This window comes from Mus caroli, unplaced genomic scaffold (genome assembly GCF_978045245.1).
Source record: "Mus caroli unplaced genomic scaffold, Mus_caroli_1 scaffold_14, whole genome shotgun sequence".
Lineage (NCBI taxonomy): Eukaryota > Metazoa > Chordata > Mammalia > Rodentia > Muridae > Mus > Mus caroli.
In genome coordinates, this window is record NW_028227269.1 from 78,556,071 (window position 1) to 78,564,105 (window position 8,035).

Sequence of the window (8,035 nt, forward strand, 5' to 3'; positions counted from 1 at the left end):
GGCAACTATATCACAAAGTTTGACAACCAAAAGATTAATAAAAGTTGTCATTCTGACATCTATGGTGGTACAGGCTTATGATCCCAGCTCTTTGAGGACCAGAGTTGAAGGTGAAACCTTGTCTCAAAAACACTCTGAACCAAGGAGCCAGGAGCTGACGCAGCAGCTAAGAATACTTACTGCTCTGCAGGTTCAGTTCCGTACCCACATCAGGCGGCTCACAGTTCCAGTTCCCAGGCATCCAATGTTCTCTTTTGGCCACAAGTGATGCTCATAAACTCACACAGAGGCATACACATACACACATACACATATTTTTTAAAAAAGACTAAAAAAATAAATAAATAAAAATTAAGAGCCAAAACTTCACAATCCTAAGACAGCCCCTGCCTTCACTGAGGTGTCTCTTGAAATGAACACACTGTGAAGACCATCTAATTAATGGCTTTTCTCACCAGTGCTCCCTTCCCAGTCTCTAGAATCTTTTACTGGCTTGTTATTAAACTAATAAAGAAACTATAGGCATACAAATCGAGAGGAGAAAAGCAAAATATACGTACTTCAGAGATTCTGTCAAACGAATGTAGACTTCCCCATGGCCTTTACTAACTTTGTGTGTGCTGGACAGACACCACATCATAACTAACATCAGCAGGAGTAGGGAGGGAACCCGGCCTGTCTCGCTTTCCTTACAATACATATATCATTTCCTTGGATTTTCATTCCTGGATTAGTGCCATTTGTGGTTGTTACACACCCGGAAATCATTATCAACAGACCTGAGGAAAGGCAAACAAAAAGATGAGAGGTAAGTTGGCTATGGGGGAAAAAAAAAACTGTCTGGTGTGCTTAGCATATATCTATTAAGGAGTCCAAATGTCAGCGTTGGCCTCTGTAAAACTAAAAAGAAAAATATCAAAAACCAAACAAGCCGGGTGTGGTGGCACACGCCTTTAATCCCAGCACTCGGGAGGCAGAGGCAGGCGGATTTCCGAGTTTGGGGCCAGTCTGGTCTACAAAGTGAGTTCCAGGACAGCCAGGGCTACACAGAGAAACCCTGTCTCGAAAAAACAAAAAACAAACAAACAAACAAAAAAAAACAAATTCCATTTTCTGAAATGTGTGAGAGGGGGAAAAGTGAAAACCGATCATGATGCTGTTTCACACAGAAGACATGGAGCCTTAAAACTCTCTGTAAGCTAATTCATGCTGGCAGAGAATGAAAATATAATCTCACAAAGTCGGGGGTATGCCCAGCTAGGAGGTGGGGTTACCAGACAAGATCCAAGAGGACATTCCATTGAATTTTAATTACAGAGCAATAAAAATTCTTACCTGTTCATAATAAATACAAACAAAACAATTTAATTTTTGACACTAAAACTCCCTCTCCCAGAGCCTGTCCCCAGGTTCGGAGGAGCTTCATCCTGGTCCCATGGCAACCATAGGCTCTACAAGTACAGTACCAGGTCTTGACTTAATTGAATAGATGCCTAAATCAAGCCACACACACACACACACACACAAACAGACTGGTCCCAGCATTCCTTAGCACCTTCATTTTCCTTGTAAGGACTTCTTAGCATCCCTTCACCCTACAGCTGGACCCAAGGGCTTAATGAAAGTTGGGTCCCATGAACAGCCATGAAGATCACTCACCAGTCTGACAGCTTTTCTAGGGCAACAACCATACCCTCTTGTTTTCAAGTGCTTCCTACCTCTCCGTACAAACTGTGGTTTCATCCGTTACAAGTCTTTTCCCTATGGCAGTTTCATGTGGGAAAAAAAAAACATTTTTAATACATGGTCCTGTGCAGATAGGTGAGCAGGGATTGACCGGCACACACACTCACTAACTTTGACCCGCATGAGTTTAGGCATCAGATAAATGTTTCACTCCTGCTCAGGAAGTAGCTGGGTCATGAAATCAGATATGGGAGGATGTTGGTCCATGGGAGGGCCCTCACAATAGGGACTCTGAGGAGTAGGGGAGACAGGCTTGCAAGTCTGCCTGGGGGTTGGTGTGCAAATATGGACAGCCAGAGGAAGTCTTGGCCTCCAGGTGTGAAGAATGTCCCTCTTGGAGATCACCAGGAGTTCAGCCAAAGTTTGTTGGGTTGCGCAGTGAATTTTAAAGAGTAAAAAGTGACCTGGGGAGCATTTCTGATGAACTTTCCTTAATGTGTTTATCCCGTGGTTAAAATTATAACAGTTTCTGGGAGTGAACCGAACCAGTCAACACACTGAATTCAGAAAATGTCTCCTGATTGCCAGAGAGTGGGCTCTGTTTTGCCTAACCCCATGCTTTGCTCGCGGTAGGTTCATAGCAAATGCTAGCTGAATGCCCTGAAACACACAAATGAGTAGTTGCGGAACAATCCATTCTTCTTGGGCCTCTGAACCTAGAATCAGAAAGCAGGAAGCAAACCCCAGTGCAGACAGGGCTTTACCACACTCGGGTCTTGTGATCTGCACTCCGTGACCTTCAGCTGCTGTGGCTGCAGATGGGATAATACATCGCCTTAATAAGCAGTTTGGAAAAGCAAGGGCGATTTCATATCTGAAAGCCCTCTGTGATTGACAATAGGCTGTTGTACAGATCTAAGATAATCAGAAAGGATTCTAAGCCCAGTTCTCCTCCACCTTTAGCTGTGTGATCTTGCTCAAGATAGTTAACCCACCCAGACTTCTCATCTGCACACAAAAGGGACGTGAGGCCTATGCACTTGAAAGAGCCAAGATGACCTTTCTCCTCCTGTTATTTTCTTTCCCCTGGGATGTCATTCTCTGTGTTTTCTAAACAGACTACTACATTAACTAGGTGATATGTGAGCCCTTGATGTGCCTGGGATTATTATTATTTGATGACACTCATTAAAGCAGGCTGACTTCTGATTGGCCATAGGTCTCACTCACACACACACACACACACAGCAGCTGCGGTGGCCTCTCAGGACTGCTTCCTTATCAGGACCCTGCCACCCAGGTGTTTCCTCATCTTAGGATCCGCCCTCTAGGTTTCCTCAAATTGTGTCTTTCAGATGGTACCCACCCTGACCTGGTGAGTGACAGGAAGTACTTCAGAGTGATGGCCCCAGCCACCTCTCAGGAAAAACACAGTGACCTCCCACACCCAACCTCCACTTTCAGGGCCTCTGATAGAAACAGAAGTTTCTAGAAACAGCCATGAGTCCCATATATTGTCTCTAAGACCTGTCTGTCTAAAATAGGAAGGTTGATTTTGGCTTTGATTTTTTTTTCTTTATAAGACAAGTTCTCATATAGCCCAGGCTGGCCCTGAGTCAAGGATAGCCCAACTGTGATGTTCCTACCACCACAATACTGGGATTACAGGCTTGTGCCATTCAAGCCCAGTGTGTGTGGTGGCAGAGAACAAACCCATGGTTTCCTGCATGCTAGGTAAGCACTCCACCTACTGAGCTACATCCCCAGCCCCTGGGGTGTGTGTGTGTGTGTGTGTGTGTGTGTGTGTGTGTGTGCATGTGTACATATTTTTAAAACTCCTAAATAGTGTGCTGACTTACACCGCTCACGCATGCTCTTTATTATGCACCCTCAGTCTCCTTTGGAAGATGTCATACTTTCAGAGACATTATAGGTTTGTCTGTCAGTGCCAGGTCAGAGCCCCACAGGTTAGGGTCCCAGAGAGGATCACACCAAGAGTCCCAGTACCTCCTTCTCACTTCTATGGACGCGCTGGGACCTCGCATCGCAAAGTCCTGGGACCAAGTCTCCTGGCCTTTTCTTTTCACTGAGCCTCCATGCTTGTGTCCACCATGTGGACAGCTTTTAAGCCCCTCTCACAAAGCCTGGTGCTTGAGACAAAGTTAGCCAGGTTCTGCTCTTTGTCCACATTTCAACAACTCTTCTGCCTGATATTAAAAATAGCTTTGTCTGGTCGAGTGAGATCAGGCCAGGAGACAGGCGCCTGCTGTTCTAATCTCAGCCTCACAAATAGCTCTTGATGCGCTTGAGTTTCCCTCAGCACCTTCAGGGGCTCCGACTGCAACAGGGGCCTGCCTAGTTACCTCTGAAGGTGAGATTCCTCTATGCTGCTCCTGAGGTCCACAAGAGGCCTGTGCACGAGCACACGCACCCCCCCCCCCCACACACACACACACATTCCTATTACGGACCTTTTTGGTGCCTCAGAACTAAGCCGCCATTGAGAGCATTCACCACACTCCGGGTATCCTATATTTCCCAGGCCAGAACCTACAAAAGCGTCCCTTGAGAGTCAAACTCAAACATCTATAGTAAACAGGCTGCCCCTCCCTGTCTGCCCCCTCCTCCACTCCCCACCCCTAATTCCACCTCCCTGTCTTTCCCCCAAGCCCATCTTGTACTCTGTGAAAAACCATAGACCCTTTGGTTGCCAAGGGAACCAAGCCTTTCATTCTATTCCAGTGACTGGCTGGTTGGGGCTGAGGGGTAGGGCAACAACTGGTGCCCAGACCTTTGGAGCACACCCCCCCCCCTCATAATGCCCCCCTTTTTCTCAAAGGAGGAGGGGTGGATTGCACCCCAGTTGCTTTTTCACCCAAGCCCAGCTGGGTGAGACAGAGCCCTTGGGCTCTCAGGAGTTCCTTGGCTGCCACTTCGGGGGGAATCCGTGCTCCCCAGGCCCTTCTCTGGCCCTGGCCCTTTCCAGAGGACAATAGCCTCCACGCAAGGGAAAATTCCATCGCCCAGGGTTCAAGTCTCCAAGGAGTTGCTGGGGCCTCTGTTTAGCCTAGAGTGGGCTCTGAGGAGCCGCTGCAGCTGTCTGGCTTGTTTCCCCCTCTTGCTGTGTTTTCTCTTTAACCCCTGAGCTGCCAAGGGGCTGTTTTACCCCAACCCCCAGACAGTGCCTGGGAACTAAGAGAGGAAAGAAATAAGGCTTTGTTCCCTGGGGGAACTAATTGGGAAAGAGCAGCAGTGTGGCCTACAGGGAGAACACTCCCACCTCTGCACATCTTCACTGAAACCAGCAAGCAGGAGCTAGGAGCAAGGGGCTACAGAACACCAGGACTGCTCAAGCTGCTGAGAGCCATTTTTCTCAAACTCGGAAGATGTTGGGTGGGGCCGGGGGTGGAAAGCTGCAAAGGCCTCCATCTTCCCAGTTCAAGGCCCTAAGCCAACACCTGCTTTTCTCCCCCTGCTGTTTCTTCCAAGATCTGCACACACACACACACACACACACAATAAAAAACAACTCTGGAATAAAAATAGAAACTGGGGAGACCAAGGCATCCTGTTTCAAAATACTAGATTGGTGAGTGGGAAATATCTAGCAACCCCATGTCAATGCGTAACCTCGAAAAACCAGTTTTTTGTTCAGGAATTTTACTTCATTGCACATCAGTAGCAATCAATACAAAGATTTTCTCACCAAAACCAAAAGTTCTGCTATGTGTCTTAAGATGGGGCGAATTCTATGTACAGATCCTTAAGGTGCTGAAACATTATTCTGACCCCTGTAGGAGTAGAATACATTTCTAAGCAACCATCAATGCTTCCACGTATACAGCCAAGCCAGCCAACCATGGCCATTGATCAAGAACATTTGAGAAAAGAACTTACTCTCACACGGAGACAATAGTGCAAAGACTGTCTCTGTGCTGGGAAACACCTCCTTCCCTCTCCGGGAAGGAGAGTTCTGATCCAGATATGAAGACAGTTGGGGGTCTAACACAGAACCCAGAGGTTCACCCTGGCCCTAGAAGAATACAGATTGGTGCACACAGCAGGGAAGCCCAGGCCTGTTGGGTTCCTTCTGCTCTCAGCAGCCACATCTCTGGTTCACCCTCTAGTACCCGATCCTGCTGACCCACAGCCCCACCCCCACCCTGTCCTGCAGCAGTCTAGCCTTCCTCTGTTGTGGCAAGGCTGCATTTTCCCCCCAGGAAACTATTGTGCAAAATGAAGCACCACAAAGCACAGAAGTGTACATGAGCCTTTTAGGGTTCACATCTAAACCAGAGGAATTTCTCAACAAAAGCATTGAGAGGAAGGTGAAATCAACCCAACACTCAGAACACTTGAACTGGGCTGTAGCTCTTAGTCCCAACATTTCATACTCTCTCCATGCATGCGATCAAGCAGATGGAGCCCTGGCTCCTGACCCTCCATCCACACTCCCGTTAAGAGCTTCAGTGGCCAGAACAGACACTGAAAAAGTCTGTGGGGAGTAGATTTTACTCACAGCTCTGAGATAGATCATCTCAGAGGTGGGCATGCTGTTGCATGTCATAACTAAAAAAAAACAAAACAAAAAAACCTATCCCCACACAAACACACACAAGTGTTGACTCTGCATTGGATCATCTCCATAATTTCTTTTAGCTCTGAAGAAAGAGCTGACTGTTGAGAGACTGGCCAGGGCCAGGGTGGAGCCTCAATGTGCCATGTTCAGAGCAAAGGCTTTGGCTGGTGCCAGATCCTTTTCAAGTTGAATAGAATGGAAGAAAGCTAACCAACCCACCAGAATAATAATAGCTAGCACTGATGGAGCCACAGCACAGGAAGGCTGCTCTCTGGATTTTGTGTGTTCATTTATATTTCACTTCATAATAACCCTATGGGGTACTAGCATTCTATTTTATGGAAGAAAGGAAAGGAAGGAAGGAAGGTAGGCTACAAACCAGGAAGTGCAAGGACAGCAACTACTGTCACCCAGAGACCGCCCCACCCAATCAGGAATCTTAGACGAAATTGCCTAGGATCCTGGCCCCACTGTCCCAAGAGAAGAAATATGCAGAGGCCCTTGTGGATGCTCAAAGACAACACATGTGGTCGATCTGGCATCTGTAGCTGGGAATCAGCAGATGACCCTATTTCCCACTCTGGTTCTGCCCTTTTAGAGATGAGCACTGCCCGCTGCCCCAGCTCCTGGGCTCTGTAGTCCCCACGGCTCAACCCTGATCTCTCGAGTACCTGCTTGTCTTTGTATTCTATAAAGAGTGTGATGGCTGCTCCAGGAGCTGTCGTGAGAATGGGACCACAGAATCGGAGCAAACCTGATAACTAACTACTCACCTCACACATGAGACTTAGTCTGCACGTTCCAGTGTTTTGGGAAATACGTGCTGTATTGAAATGTGTCTATTTGGGCCATGAGTAAGTGCAGGGGGAGGGGGAGGAACGACAGACGCCTTTTCTGGCTAATGAAATGAGGTTTCATGGAAGAAGAATCTTAGTCACACTTCCCGTTTCACACTGACCTTTTAAAAAGGAAGCCCACAAGTCAACCTGTGCTAAGGCCTGCTTACAAAATCTACCCACAGGTATAATAAAGATGATCTAAATAAAGCCCACGCCGGCCCAGCTTCACCTGAATCAGTGGAAATAACAAGATCACTGAGGAGGACTGATGGCCAGAGATAAGGGACATGGTGGTGTTCTATAAACTACAAATAACAGGGACACATGAGAGATGCAGATGGTTGATAAACAGGAATCCGAGCAGAGAGGGCGAATAAAGGCATCAGACAAGCACAGCATTGGTCTCTATGTACTTAGGGCTTCCCCTCTAGTTATAAAAGAGGGGCCCTAAAAATTAGGAGAGACGCTTGGAGTGACCTCAAGAGAGGTCAATGATGGCTAGGTTGTAAATGTAATTGCGCCAATAAGGATTACTGAGCCTACAGAGGGGACCAAATGATAACAAGAGACTTGAAACGTTGGTGTGAGATGCTCAGAGTGTCCTGGAGAACACAGCAGGAGCAATAGCATGGAAGCTCTTGAGGAATCGAGTGAGAGGCCAGGGGAGCCAGGCCAGCAGGTGGGAGAACCTAGGTTGTGACCATCCAGCCAACACATCTCCACCTGTGCCCTGCTTCCCTAGCTCTGTCTGCAACACCCTCAATTTCCCAGTAATTCTTCGGTTGTCCTTCTTGTTGGTGTGGTTGTTGAACCCTCTACATTGTCATTAGAGGGCTGCAGAGGAATGAGCACTATAGACGTCTCTCCTGGAAGTTGACATTTGATTCCATCCACGCTTGTATTAATGGCCGAAGAACAATAGTTTTCCAGT